We start from the raw sequence: 15,892 nt of genomic DNA on the forward strand, positions 1-15,892 counted from the left end.
CGCCCCGAGCGCCGGAGCCCCGCCGGAACCCCCGCCCCGACGAGGTACTGCCTGCCCCGTTCAACGCCGGTTTTGTTTTAAAAAAAAACCCTTCGTTTAAAAAAAACCCTAGATCGGTTTTTTTCGGTTTTATTATTTTTCCGAGCGTTTACCGAACCGTTCGTTTTAACGAACGCGTTCGTCGGTTTTTCTCTGTTAACGAACGTCCGTTCTTTAACCGTTCGTCCGTTTTTCTTTTTCGTCGGATTTTTCTGCGATTATCTCAAATTCGATTTCTGATCGAATCTTCGTTTCTGTTTAACTTCTCGCTCGTTTATCGGAATCAGGCGATTCAAGCGCCTAGAGTTTCGTCTCGAAATTCTCTTTCCGTTTAACCTACTCAAACAAGTTTTTGCTACAGTAAAATTTGACCTAGATCCAGATTAGTAAACGAAGCTTCTTTCTTTCGCAGTTTGACTTTCGTTGTTTCTTTCGAGTTGATTCTTTTTGCAAACCAGAGTTCTTAAGTTGAACTTTCTGGTTGATCTTTTATTCAAGTTTTACCTGTGCATTAGATGAGTACTGGTTGTATGCTTGTTTGTTTGCGATAGAGTACCCGGAGTGTGCCGCTTGTTACTTCGAATCGCTAGGTTTTGCGGATCATCAGCAAGGCAAGTAACACTTCGATCATACCCTTCCATACCCAGTTTTATCGCATTAGATCTATTCCTCAAACATTGCATGACTAGGATCTAATTAAATTGTGGGTATTGGGAAGTAGTTGAGGTAGCACCTATTACCTGTTTTCTTATCAAACCCTTGGGAGTTACTTCTACGTTGCTATTATTATATTTCCATGCTATGCTCGTAGACGTGGATTGGGTTTGAGTGAAATTCATGACAGATGTGAGATTGTTAATAATGGTTTACTTAAGGTGGCAACTAAAACTCACATCTGGGTGGATTGAGGTACCTGGGTATTCCAGGATTGCCTGTTTGTTTTTCTTTTGGACCGCCACCCAGGTTAAAAGGAATCATAAGATTATTCATGCTAGAAACTTTCGTGTGCAGCCGCAAGCTATTATGGGCTCTAGCATAGTTGACTAAGTTGTGTGAACTCTTATAGTGGTAGACTATCAGATGTAGGGGAAAGTAGGTGTAACTGTCTACCCATACGTAAGGTGCAAACACTTCCGAAAGACTGTGTCTCGGTCATCCGTTACTCAAACACCATGTAGTGCGAGTAATCCAACGGAGGAGATCGAGTCTTGTGGGGAAAAGTGCACAAACCTCTGCAGAGTGTACAAACTAATCATGGTTAGCCGTGTCCCCGGTTATGGACAACTTGAGTATCTAGTACTTGGATTATCATGTGAATCTCATCACTATGTTACGTCTAATTAATTTTGTTGGGTTATTGATGACATTTAATTGGGATTGAGATGCTGTCAACCATCTCAATGTTTCACAACCACCATGATAGTTAAATAAAATTTATTCCTTTGAGGTAGGATAAAATTGGCTTTTCGCAAAAACTGTAACCATAGAGCTTTCCACCAGCCATATTTGCATGTAGTATAGCCTTATTATTGTTCATTATTCTCTATGTGTTACTTTGCCAGCATATTCTATGTGCTGACCCGTTTTCGGGCTGCAACGTTTCATGTTGCAGACTTTTCAGACGACGAGTAAAGTGCCTTAGGTCGTGGTCTTATACTCAGTGATGCCGCTGGAGTTGATGGACTCACTTATCTTCCAAGTCTTCCGCTGTTATCGTTATTAGATGGCCTTAAGCCATGTTTATCATACTTAATCTCTTTGGAGATATTCGATGTAATAAGTGTGTGATTGCTACTCTGTTATAAATCCTCCATTTGTACTGTGCGTGTCAGCATTACTGATCCAGGGATGACACTGGTGCACAGCAGCACAGACCATTTGAGGTCTGGTCGCTACAATCGACCACCACGTGGACGGGATAAAGCGGCTACGTACGCTAAACACCAGCCCGCACCACCCCGCCGTCGAGGCAAAGAGGTAGCGGCTCCGGGCTACACCTACGACCTATGCCAGGACATGGACAATAGAGCCGGTCAGACCAGATCAATCTATGGATCAAGGGGACGTGCTCCAATGCGGGAGGACGACCACCAGGTCCGGCGTGATAAGCATAATCTCACCTGGGCTGAAAACCGAACACGGATGTCGTCCGAACTCTACCGTGACGTCGCCCAGTACAGAGGCACCGCACACCCCTTATGCTTTACCGATGAAGTAATGGAGCACCAGTTCCCAGAGGGGTTTAAACCCGTGAACATTGAATCATATGATGGAACGACAGATCCCACAGTATGGATTGAAGATTTTCTTCTCCATATCCACATGGCTCGCGGTGACGATCTCCATGCCATCAAATATCTCCCCTTAAAGCTGAAAGGACCAGCACGACACTGGTTAAACAGCCTCCCAGAGAACTCTATTGGTAGCTGGGAAGATTAGGAAGATGCCTTTAGAGACAACTTCCAAGGTACCTATGTCCGTCCTCCGGACGTCGATGGCCTTAGTCATATAGTCCAGCAACCCGGAGAGTCAGCTCGAAAACTTTGGACTAGGTTCTTAATTAAAAAGAACCAAATCGTTGATTGTTCGGACGCCGGAGTCCTCGCGGCCTTTAAACATAGCATCCGTGATGAATGGCTCGCCCGACACCTCGGCCAAGAAAAGACGAAGTCCATGGCAGCCTTACCGCACTCATGACCCACTTTTGCACGGGAGAAGATAGCTGGTTGGCTCGTAGAAGCAACAGTATCAGCGACCCTGGCACCTCCGAAGCTAGAGATGGCAACGGCAGGCCACGACGCAACAAACACAAGCATCAAAGCCACAATGAAGATACCAAAGACACGGCGGTCAACGCCGGATTCAGTGGCTCTAAATCCGTTCAGCGGAAGAAGCCATTCAAAGGAAACAAGGATGGTCCATCCAGTTTGGACAAAATACTCGATCGGCCTTGCTAGATTCATGGCACCCCTGACAAGCCTGCCAATCATTCCAACAGAAATTGTTGGGTCTTTAAATAGGCCGGTAAGTTAAACACCGAACACAAGGGGAAAGGGACGCCAAGCGAGGATGATGAAGAGCCTCGCCCGCCAAACACAGGGGGACAGAAGAAATTCCCCACTAAGGTGAAAACAGTGAATATGATATATGCCACGCATATCCCCAAGAGGGAACGCAAGCGCGCACTAAGGGACGTCTATGCTGTAGAGCCGGTCGCCCCAAAATTCAAACCCTGGTCAGCTTGTCCGATCACCTTCAATCGTAAGGACCACCCGACTAGTATCTGTCACGGAGGTTCAGCAGCTTTGGTCCTTGATCCAATCATCGACGGATTCCATCTCATCCAAGTCCTCATGGATGGAGGCAGTAGAATCAAGCTTACTAACACCACCTTTAAAGGAGTGATACCTGGCGTAGAAGCCCGTTGTATGGGCTCAATAACATTGGAAGTAGTCTTCGGTTCACCGGATAACTTCCGAAGCGAAGACTTGATCTTCGACATCGTCCCCTTCCGCAGTGGTTATCATGCACTGCTCGGACGAACTGCCTTCGCCCGTTTCAATGCGGTCCCGCATTATGCTTACTTAAAGCTCAAAATGCCTGGACCCCGCTGCATCATCACAGTTAATGGAAACATGGAGCGCTCTCTCCGTATCGAGGAGCACACCGCGGCCCTCGCAGCCGAGGTATAGAGTGGCCCTATCAAGCCGCACACTTCATCGGCCATCAAGCCCCCGGACAATGTCAAACGAGTTCGGTCCACACTGCAGAATGACGGCTCGGTTAATCCAGAGCTGGACTAGCAATTCGGCCTTCGTCAAAACCCCATCTAATCACGGCATACGTACCGCGCGCACATAACTACGCACTAAAAATACCTTGGGCAAGGACGGAGGCACACTAAGGACAAGGATCACAATACGGCTCGGCCCTATTCGGACCTTGATCTTTTTTCTCTCTTATTTTCAGGTTCTTTAAAACCTAAATCACTTTTCGGTGGTACAAGGGCCCTTCCCCAGGCCCCTTTTATATAACGATCATTGATCCTCTCAAAGAATCCTACACCAAGGTGAAAAGCGGTGCAGACGTGCGGTAGGGTGTCCAAAGGATCTTCAAGACCACCTTTTCTTTTTTTAGGACCTGTATACAGCTTTCCCTTATCCACAAATTCTTGGCATGTAAAATAGCCTTGATGCTTATGGCATTCTCTGTAAGAGCATGTTTTGACATATCAATCAGACTATAGTGGAAATAGTTTGTCCAACCCTATTCGGTATTGGCTTATTTCATAATATGTATTCCCTCTTCACGTCAGGTTGGCATATACACCTCGGCATGATTTAAATTGCCAGGGGCTCTATTCGGCCCCATATATTTTTCAAAAAAAAAAGTCCGAACACTTTTATAGTATACTTCGGCGTCCCAAATACTGCATTATATGCATCGGCTCCGAATCATGTCTTTGGTCAATAGTTGGGTTGCCCGGCTCCTGTGGTTACCACCTTACATTCCGCTTGTTCGGCTAAGGTAGTAAAGGGAGAACTACTGCGATTGTGTTTCTGGTTCGTCCGGTAAACACCTCAGTAGAGAAAGCCGAAAACTGACTGTCATGATACAGCGAGAGCTGATCAGCGATTTGGTGACTTACTAAATCTCTTGCGATTTTTTCCGTACTGTACGAAGGACTGGCCTCCACCGAGTCACGCGCCTAAGGCATCCAAGTTCGGATAGCCACACACGCACCAGGGGCTAGCTCATAGTCCCATTATCAAACTCCTAAGGCTAAGTGAGAGTGATAAAGCCGCACAGTCTGATTGCCTGGTTCGCTGCACAGACACCTCCTTTACGGACCAAGACGTTGGGTCAAGTGTGGTCATGTGCTATTCCAAACACCCCGTAGTACCTACGTGGGGGCTGAAGCCGACGACTGGTAAACTTTCAGAAATAAAAATGCCCGCACAGGAGGAAAATAATTTCAGATAAAGGCACAAATATATTACAAAGCCTTAGTTCATAGCACAACGTCTGGGCAGTTCAGATACATTCACTCAAACATGATATCCTTCGAGCATTGACCCTCTATTAAACGGGCACCCTCTAGGACATCTTTGAAATATCGCTCTGGGTTGCGGTGGTCCTTGCCTTCGGGTGGGCCCTCGACTGCCATGACGGCGGCCTTCCACTACAAAAAAAAGACAACGTGACATTTTGGGCCGAACGAATTTTTTTCCTGTGATGCTTATGACACTTCTATGACGATAGTTGTGACAAAACCCGGTATCATCATAGATGTGGTGGGCCCCTACTTCTATGACAAAAAATCATCACAGAAAATGGGCTTTTCGTCCTGGGCGGGCCGGAGACGCAGCTGCATGACATTCTTTGGGCCGTCCATGACGGAGAAAACCGTGGTAGAAGCGAGGGCGAGGAAAATATCGGGGGAGTTCCTGGTTACGGTGGGTGGTCGGGGGCCGAGCGATGCGCGTTTCTCTCGTATGTACGCGCGTGTGTGCGAGGCGTTGTGCTCTAACTGAACCTGAGCGAGGCGTTGGGCTCTAACTGAACCCGAGCGATTGCACTGCAGGCTACGCGTTACTGAATCCGAGCGATCGATCGATCCCTTGCTGTTAACTGAACCCGAGTGATTCCTTCGCTACTGCTGCTAACTGAAGCCGATCAATGCTGCCTCTGGATGAACAGTGAGCGTTGTTGGGGGGTTTGGATGAACAGTTCCCGGTGGGGGGTGGATGAACAGGACCCCGTAGTAGTAGAGGTCGTTGCCGCTGGATGAACAGGACCCCGATCAATCGTGCCGGTGGATGAACAGGACCCCGTGGAGGGCTGGATGAATAGGACCCCGTGGAGGGCTGGTTGAACAGTAGCCGGTGTAGGGCTGGTTGAACAATAGCCAGGAGGGCTGGATGAACAGTAGTCCGTGGAGGGGTGGTTGAACAGGACCCCGTGGAGAGGGCTGGTTCAATAGTAGCCGATGGAGAAGCGTGCGGTGGAGGCTGGATGAACAGGAGCCCGTGGATGAAAAGTCGTAGGTGGAGGCTGGAGGAGGTTGACGGTGGATGAACAGTAGCCCGTGGAGGCAGTCGACGGTGGAGATGAACAGTAGCCCGTGGAGCCCCGTTTTGCGGTACGGCACACCCCTCCCGATGAACAGGACCCCTGTTTCGACCGTAGCGCTCCAACACAAGTCCGTTTCCTCCATTTTGCGGTACGCCACACCCCTCCCGATCAACAGGACCCCCGTTTCGACCGCAGGAGGTCTATTTCCTCCGTTTTGCGGTACGCCAGACCCCTCCTGATGAACAGGATCCCGTTTCGACCATGGCCGGTCGAACACAAGGCCGTTTCCTCCGTTCTGCGGTACGCCAGGCCTCGTTTCCATCGGTTGTTCCATCCAAGCCGGTTGTCTCTCAATGAACACGACGTATTCCGTTGCCTCCCGACGAACACGACGCATTCCGTTGCCTCCCCATGAACACGACGACGGCGCAACTTCTCCGTTCCGACCCAGCCATGTACACGAGCCCTGGCCGTATGTATGCGCGAGTAGGCATTTGAGACCCCGCCCGTATGTACGTACGTGGCTGTATTTACTTTCTTGCACCCTGGCCGCTGTACGTACGTGTGCATGCTACGTGCGCGCCTCTACTACGACACGTGCCCTTCCTTACACGGCCACGGTTCATCGCTACAGCCTGCAGACAGACCGATCGACCAGTATGTACGTACACGTTCGCGACTAGAATGACAACGCTATGTACGCTTCGACCGTGTGGGTCCCGACTGTCAGGCACTTCCTTGCGTGTGAAGATGTAGCTGGTGGGTCCCAGCAGTCAGGGGGAAACGTTTTTTTCGTGAAATACGATGGCCCGTCCGATGGGTCCCTGCTGTCAGGTGGAGGAATCATTATTTTCCGCATAATAAGGAGGCATTTCCTTCCTGCAGCCGTGGACCCAGCTGTCAGCCTCTCCACATACAGTACTCTTCCTATGGAAGTCATTCCTTGACCACGTTGACCACGCCGCGCCGAGAGCACCTGGGCGGTGGACGACGGCGAGGCCTAGGAAGGGGACAACGCATATCCGGGGAAGACGTGGCAGTGGATGCCCATGCGGAGAGGAGTACGAGGGTTCACTGGTTTGGTTGCGGTGTGAGGCTGGCGTCGCCGCAGAATAATAGGGGGTGGGGGTGAGTAGAGGGATGGCCTGGCCAGTGGTGGGAGTAGCAGGGTGCGATGAGGCCTCTGCGGCATCACAGCCGGCCACGGGAGGCAGGAGCACGCGGCACGACCGGCGCTGGTTTGGGCGGCTGAAGCAAGAAGACCAGAGGTTGAAGAAGCACTACGGCCGTTGGATGGACATCATCCGGTCACTGGAGCTAGAATCGTTCATATTGACTAAGTTGACAAAGCCCTCCGTCCGCGTCAACTTAGTAGGCCCACAAGTCAGCCTCCCATATGGTGGGTCCCAGCTAGCAGGGGGAGTATTCCTTTTTTTGTGCGCAATAAGGAAGCACTTCCTTGCGTGCGAAGATATAGCTGGTGGGTCCGAGCTGTCAGCGGCGGGAACGTTTTTTTTCGCGAAATACAGAGGCCCTTTCGGTTGGTCCTAGATGGCAGGTGGAGGAATCATTATTTTGTGTGTAATAAGGAGGCATTTCCTTGTGTGCAGCCATGAACCCAGCTGTCAGCCTCTCCACGTACAGTCCACTTCCGATGGATGTCGTTCGTTGACCACGTTGACCACGCCGCGCCGAGAGCACCAGGGCGGTGGACGACGGCGAGGCCTACGAAGGGAACGACACGGATCCGGGGAAGACACGGCAGTGGCTGCCCACGCGGTGGGGAGTACGAGGGTTGACTGGTTCGACTGCCGTCGGTGGAAAATAACAGGAGGTGTGGGTGAGTAGAGGGATAGCCAGGCCAGGGATGCGAGTATGGTGCAGCCGTGAGGCCTGCCCGGCAGCATAGTCGGCCATGGGAGGCGGGAGCAGGCGGTTCCGCCGGCGCTGGTTTGGACGGCTGGACAGGAAGATCAGAGACTAAAGAAGCACGATTGCCGCTAGATTGACATCTAACGGTTTGACGCTGGTAGAGTCGATTGTTGACTAAGTTTTTTTTAAGAAACCTTGTTTATGCATGAACTTAGTAGGCCCACAAATTAGCCTCCAAATCTGTGGCAGACAACATAGAGCCCATTTGCTATTTTTTTTAAAATTTGTAGCCCATTTGCCAATTCTTAAGTAATTTATTACAGCCCATTTTCTGTCCAGGACCACGGTTAAAAAGTTCAAACTTATTTTGCATATTTCGGTGGAGTCCGAACTGTTGTAATCCCGAAATGATAAACATTTTTTAAGAACTTATTGATTTGCCATTAAAACGTTTTGTTTTTGTAAGCAAACAAGACGTGGGACAATTGAGTTGGTTTAAGGGAAAACCAGTGGTAAAAAAAATCAGCGCTGGGAGGGAAAACAACAACAAAAATAAGGATGTAAATATGAAAAGGAAACTTTATGTATTTTCAATATAATGATACGTGTATATGAACTAGTAAAACTATATGTAGAGATTAGAAAACGGAAGTAAGACATGGCGTTTCTCAAGGAAAATTGAACTAGGTTGTGTGTTTGATTCAGTAAAAAAGCTGCCTGCGGATGTTGTAAGACAAAATATAAGTAACGCCGGCGGGCTAGAGGCCAGTAGATACCTGCTGGATCTTTGTGCCCCGTTGTCGTCATGGGCTAGGCCTGTTAAAAACAAAACCAAGCCTGGGCAGTCTACAGCTCAGTTGAAACTTGCTCGACCTGAAAAAACAATATACCTTCTTAATAAACGAGAGAATTCTGCAAGTACAGACTGATAACTGGGATGCAGCAGGTATATTGTTTTTTCATCGTGATAATAAGTGCATGCACTTGTTTCAAAAAAATTGAAGAACTGGGAATTCAAACGGCAGGTGCTTATGCTACCCATCAAATAAAAATCAGGTGCCTGAAAATTCGTTTCGAAACAAATGATTCAGCTTATATCCACGTCGACCCTCGGCATGATGGTTGGAAGCAAATGCCAAGTTCATACCGAAAGATCGTTAACAGCAATACCAACTTGCGGACGACAAGGTAGTACAAGTACCAATTCCAAACTAACTTATAATATTTTTAGTCCTGGCCCTAGTGTTCGTCTGGTAGAAAATCTTGCAGAGTACCAGCTCCCGCTCCTTCTCTTGCTCCAGGTCCCCAAGGTGGTACTGGTGCATCACCCAGTTGGTCCTTTGCTGGTCGAAGTTCTTTTTTTGCTGGAATGGTCGAAGTTCTTGTTGGTCTGCCGGCCATTGTCCATCACCGGCAAGGTATTGCCGGTCTTGTGCCACACCGCGTGCATGCCGCACTCCTACTGTATCTTGCGACGCGTTCACGTGCCCCTTTTGAACACCCTGGAATTGCGCTAGATGAAATGCTTGCTTAGGCCACTCAGTGTGATACCTGCAGTATTGTCGAATACAGGTTTTAGTGTAAGTAGTTGGCATTTTCATAGCATCTTTGGCATATTCCAGTCACTTGTTTCACTTTTTCTTAACTGCCAAATTGTAATTGCTTCACTAGGTCTACGTCTAAAAAAAATAGAGCTATAAACAAAGGAATATATTTGTGCAAGTAGACGGCCGGTCGGTGTCTTACCTGGAAGTTTCTCAGGATGGGTGTAGCATATGTCGTGCTCGCTGTCGATGGTTGGTATGAACAAATCGATGAGAGGGTGAGATCTCGCGCTGTCAGCACTCACTTTGGCCTTAAGGTACTCGATCAGCTCCTGATCCGTGGGTTCAAACTTGACGCAGCCGGCAGCACCGGCCAATCCTTCTTGGAGTTGCATCGGTTAATTTCAGTTATATGGTACTCAATGTATGATCAATCGACTGTTTTAAGTGAATGATGAAAGATTTCGACAGATAAGTGGTAGTACTCCACATCTGAAGTCCACAATACCCGAACACGCCGCCGGGATTCTTGTGTCACCTCACGCGCAGCGTGTTGTCACGTCAATTCAATGTGAGGACATGATGAATAATTTGACCGACGTATACTAGTACTGCTACTGTACTACTTACTAGTCGTATTTAGTGTCACATTTTAACCATAGGTTTAACTAACAAAATGTCAATGCATGTCACCGAAAATTATTCCATTGAAAACTATGTTCAAATACGAATAAAACAATATATTTTTTTGACATGCATTAACATTTAGTTAGTGAAATTTATGGTCAAAATTTGACATAAATTACAAAGTGGACCAGTAAACCAGGAGGGAGGTAGTAGTACGAGTAGCGCAATATACAGTATAGAGGACTAGTACAAATTTAGAAATGGGGTAAGAAGTTACACCCATACGACTCACCCCCGGTCTCACCTTCTCCAGGCTCCCGGCGTGGGTCGCCCCCACCTTCTCCCCGCTCCCCACCTTCTCCATGCTCCCGGCGCCGCCCGCCCCCACCTCCTCCCCGTTTCCCGGCGCCGCCCCCACCTCCTCCCGGATCCCGCCTCCGCCCCGCCCCCTCCTCCTCCCGGATCCCGCCGCCGCCCCGCCCCCACCTCCTCCCCGTCTCCGGCGCCGCCCCTCCCCCACCTACTCCTGGATCCCGGCGCTGCCCCGCCCCGCCCCCACCTCCTCTCTCGCTCCCGGCGCCCCGCTGCTTCCACGCGCCACCGCCGGCCCCCTGCTTCCACGCGCCGCCGGCGGCCCCGCTGCTTCTAGCCGCCACTGTCGGGAGCCACCATAGCGCCACCAATCGCCACGACCAGTCGTCCCTACCGCCGCCTTGGCGACCTACCCCCACCCCCCGCAGGGGGCCATCGCTTCGTGTCACCGCATCCGGTGGCCACAGCGTGCCGTCCAACTCGGCAGTCCAACTGCTTGCTCCACGGTCGGTCGCTCAAGTAGCTGCGTGCAGGCAAACATCTCCACGGGCGACAAGTTCTTCTTTCACAACTTGTTGCTGCTGCTGCACCTTCTCCTTCGACCAGGCTAAGTAAAATGTTCAGGTACCTTGTGTGTATATTATGCACCTTAGTGTTCTGTAGAAATTTCATCGTGTTGGTGAGCTCACATACTACTATTCAATCAGTTCGAAAACGTAAACTTGGGAAGTTCGAAAAAACAAAACATCCAAGGGGAGTTTGTTGGGGATAACAAGTCGAAGTTCAGGTGTCAAATGTGAAAAAAGAATTTCTTCTAATCTAGCATGCTCCCTCCAACATATTTTCATTTCTACTGTAGCTTGCTATAAAGATGAAACTATATAAGTACACTGTGCAAAAACTCAGTGGTTCAAATGTGAAAAAAGAATTCTTCTAACCTAGTTCCCACCGTGCATTTTGTGTGTGTAGAATTTCATCTAATCTAGTTCGAATTTCATCTAACATCCGGCGACGCACCGCGCCCTCGCCTCCCACCTCCGCGACGGACCATGGATCTGCCTCCACAGGGGAGGCCACCGGTGGGAAGGCGTAGCATAGGCAACAACCACCTCCGCCCCTTCCTGCTCCTCCCCGCCGCGCCACGACCACCTCTGTCGCCTCGGGATCCCAGCTGCATGCATTCAGGAGCAAGAGAAAAGAGAGGTTAATTGTCCGTCCACACTGCCGCTCCTCCCAAGTCCACACTAGTTTTATCACAAAAAGGAGAGGATGTCTATTTTATCTCCTGAAACACAAACTAGGTGTTCTCAGTTCAGTACGTGAGCTATCTCAAGTTCTTGGAAAACATATAAAACAGTACGGTGTTTGTGCAAAAAATTCAGACTGTTTTCTAATTATACAACAGTTTACTATATGGTAGAATTGTAGTTGTTCAGTAAAAAGGTTCACTACCCCCACTGGGGAATTTTCTATCCGTTTTGTCTTCTTTTCCAACTGAAAGTAGTAGCAAAATGTGAACTGAAGCTGTTGTGGAGCAAATTAAGAATAGTTGCCTACTTTTTTGCCACTGCTACCTTGCCACCTACATTAATGCTACTACTACTACTACTAATTATCATGTTGCTAAACCTTGTGTTCTGGACAATTTGTGGGAAAGTGTGGAGGCGCAAGTTGCTCCGCGACTGAGGAAGGTGCACCCCGGTGCTTGCCATGGCTGAAGACGGCCTCCAACCGCGGGGCCCAAAGCAGCCAGCCTTTGTTCACATGCGTGTCTCCTTCCTGCTTCACCTAGGTACGCGCCAACACCCGCCGCGCTCGATGCTCCCTACTCCCATAGCCGTCCTCAGTTCGACCCCATGCCATCGAGATAGTCGAGTTAGTCGTGAGTAGCAGTCCGCCGTACCTAGAAACTAGATTTTTATCTGCAAAAATCAGTTCACCGTACCTAGAACAATCAGTTCGATCCATCTCCTGATTCTGAAAATATGAGTTGTGTTTACTGCAAAACTGATGCTCTATAGTTCACCATGTATATATGTCATCAGTTCAAAAAAGACGTACAGAAAAAGTTCAATTGTATGTGTTAAAACCCAGTTTGGTTTTATACTATATGTCATGTTATTACAAAATACAATAAAAGATTTTGCTCATGTAGCTGTAAGCTCTAACCATATGGCAACAAAGAGATAATGAATATGAAGTATTGTTGTTTCCATATTGCCAAGTTCAGTATGTATTCCGTTTTCAGTACGTAAACAAACACACATGATCTTTATAAGAGCAAAATTACAAAATGGAATTCTATAAGTTCAACTACATATTTTACAACAATTGAAAATACAAAAAATTACATCAGTTCGATGACAGAAAAACATCAGTTCGAAAAGTTTTCGACTCTTGAACTGATAGCTGAAAGATATGATATGTGTACTGTTGATAATCTCAAACATGTTTTACTCAACTTTAGGAAACATGTAATATTGTTGTGCTGCTTTGCAATGTCTTCAGCAGTCCTACTTCTCCATGACGACAAGGATGACGTCGCCATGCGTGCACGCTCCAAACTGTCCCCTGTCGCAGCCCCACCACTCGTTGCTGATGCACTCCAACCCGAGGACCTCCACGATGGAGGTCGCCTCGTAGCCTAGCGACGAGGTAACTCATCTTCCTTGTGCGTCCTTCGCCCACTGTGCGCCCTGCTGCCCTCGACCTCCTTCCTCACAGGCATGCTACCCCAACTTTTGTTTTGATTTTCAGTTCAACTTGTGTGTTCTTTTCAGTGCATTATGCTTTAAATGTGCAGAGTCCTGAGGCAAAATGATACATTTTAGTTTGCTTTGCCGCAAGGGCATTGCTGAAACTTAACTTCTGTCTAAACCTATAACCATCCATTTCGAAAATAGATGCTTTCAAAATAGATGCTAGTTTACTTTGCATAGAGCTTGCAGCTTATGTTTGTGTACTTTGAACTTAAGCTGGTCTCCCTCTTGTACATCAATTTTTCAGTATTGGTCTAGTCAGTATGGTGAAGATGAAGCTCCTTTTTGAACTTCTCCAGTTAATATACATGCACTTGGTCATCTTTTTTACATGTACTAACATCATCTCATTCGGAGTTGTTCGTGTGCTTGTAACACAAATCAGTTCAAATCTCAAGAGAAGTAAGCTCAAATAAGAAAAATACAGAAGTTTGAAGCCGAGATGTTTGCATATGTTTTGTTGAATTGAGTTCCTTCCTAAAAAATAGCACTAAATATGTTTGCATATGTTTGCACATCTTTTCAGTACAAACTTTAAAAAAAGTTTCTTTCTGAACTTCTCAAAATTAATATACATGAACTTGATTATCTTTTTAACATGTATTGATATCAGCTTCGTTGGATTTTTGTGCGTGTGCTTGTAACACAATCAGTTCAAATCTCGAGAGACCATACGTTCAAGTTCACTAGTATTTATAAATGTTGGTTGCAGTACTAGTATTTACAAATTTCTTATAATCTCCACAGGTCGGAGGCCGTACATATTTCTTATTCCTATTGCTATAAGATCAAGTGATCAAATGCTATGAGCTCGCGTGTTATTCTCCAATTAGTTCAAGTGATCATTGTTTTATTTTATTGTGTATATGTCTAAGAGTAGACTTTGTGACCTAAACTTTCTACTTACTGCTTAGAGAAGGTCCCTTTTGTGGCATGAACTTCCTTCTTATTGCTTAGAGAAGGTCCCTTGGAAAAGATGACTACCTTTCCAAGTTGGATTATCCTCAAACAGTTTATATTTTGATGTGGAATAGGAAAATAGGTTTGCTTTGGAGTGTGTTTTACAATTAGAACCTTTCAGACTTCGTATTCTTTGAGTATGCAAAAAAAAAAACAGAGGAGAAAAGCTGGCTACCTGTGTATAGTTTTTATAATTTCCATGGGAAACTAATATTCATGCACCTCTTTGGTGGATGTTTTGATATATTTCCTTCACGAATTGTAGTTGTCAAATGGTGTTACACAATTACTATTCTAGCATCATTGTTTATATTGTATTCTTTTAGCATTCTTGCAACCCTATTAACAACATCTTTTTGTGCAGTGTTTGTCAGGTTTTTTTTATTTATGGACATCTTGGGCTTGCTGGGTGCAGAATCAAAGAAGGCCAGTGAGAGGTACTAGTAGAAGAGGAAGAAGTAATGTGAAAAATGAGATAAATGTGAGAAGACCAAGTACAAAAGCGTGAGAGGGATTCCGATTTTTTTTTTCAGATTCTTGCTGTACACATACCAAAGTTTTTATGCACTATGCATCTGTATGAATGGTTAATACCTCAATGGTGCACTATGCATCTTTGGCAGTTTTTATGCATTTTTAGTCATTGTGCAGCAATTTAATGGTGCGCTATGTACTGAAGTATGCGCTCTCAAATCCGGGAAGTTCATATGTACTTTTACATTGGCTCATCAAGATTGTGTGCGTACCATACAGAAATCTGGAGCAATTTGGCAAAAAGTATTTACATCCATTCAAACTCGAGGATACGACAAGTTCAGAGATTTTTTTTTCACAAAAGTTTGGGGTTGACAATTAGTTCAAATGATCATTGTTTTCTTCATTGAAGAAAATAAAAAGAAGTACAAAATATTTATTACAAAAATCATGAAAATTGTTCAAGTCGCAAACAAAAGGAAGTACATACCTTCGTTGCAAAAAATGTTCGAGTTTGAACGAAACAAAAAGAAAACATCCATCAGTTCAACTAGTGAAACCATGCAAATTCGGAGCTGATGGTGTCGTCGGTTTGGACGAGAAAACAAATCTAAAATTGTAATCCCAAAAAAGGTTCAGTTATATAAGTCCATGTCTCGACGGGAGGCCGTTCAAAACATCCGGAGATATAAATCCACTGTTTTATTATGCAAGTTAAAAAAATGACGTCCCATCTGTGAAAACATGCTCAGTACAAACACATACAGAGATCATTTCAACTACTCTGTTTTCGAACAAAAAAACAGAATGCTCAGTACAAACACAAAACTGCGCTCAGTACTAGTACTCTGTTTTGAAAAAAAAATCATTTTGAAAAAATATCATTCAGTACAATGATATAAACCATGCAAGTTCGACGACTATGACACCATAAACCATTGGAAAATTACGAGGAAAAGCCATACCAAAAAATGAGAGTAAAGTCTAGTCTGCGAAAGCACGCTCAATACAAAATCATACGGACATCAGTTCAAGTACTTTCTTCCGGAACCATTCAAAATTACTCTTTCAAAAATACCTGCTCAGTACAAACACACACAAAGATCAGTACGAGTATTCTGTTTTTTCTGACAGAAAAACAGCACGAAGGGTCTCACCGTATTTCAAATTACTCTTCACCCATTGCGAATTTGAGGAAACGTTCAACATGACTAAGTTTCACATTTTGGA

General features: G+C 46.3%; 1 long non-coding RNA gene across 4 annotated transcripts; it reads left to right on the plus strand.

The window, feature by feature from the left end:
- Positions 1 to 10,617: 10,617 nt before the first annotated feature.
- LOC123120134 (uncharacterized) lies at positions 10,618 to 14,827 on the plus strand. 4 transcript variants are annotated; one of them, XR_006459342.1, is made up of 3 exons: positions 10,618 to 11,093; positions 11,439 to 12,261; positions 12,978 to 14,827. It is a non-coding gene; the product is annotated as an uncharacterized lncRNA (long non-coding RNA). The 4 variants fall into 4 exon arrangements; XR_006459341.1 differs by lacking the exon at positions 10,618 to 11,093 and having other exon boundaries at positions 11,100 to 11,672; positions 12,127 to 12,261; XR_006459339.1 differs by lacking the exon at positions 10,618 to 11,093 and having other exon boundaries at positions 11,100 to 12,261.
- Positions 14,828 to 15,892: the final 1,065 nt, after the last annotated feature.

This window comes from Triticum aestivum, chromosome 5D (genome assembly GCF_018294505.1).
Source record: "Triticum aestivum cultivar Chinese Spring chromosome 5D, IWGSC CS RefSeq v2.1, whole genome shotgun sequence".
Taxonomy (NCBI): Eukaryota; Viridiplantae; Streptophyta; class Magnoliopsida; order Poales; family Poaceae; genus Triticum; species Triticum aestivum.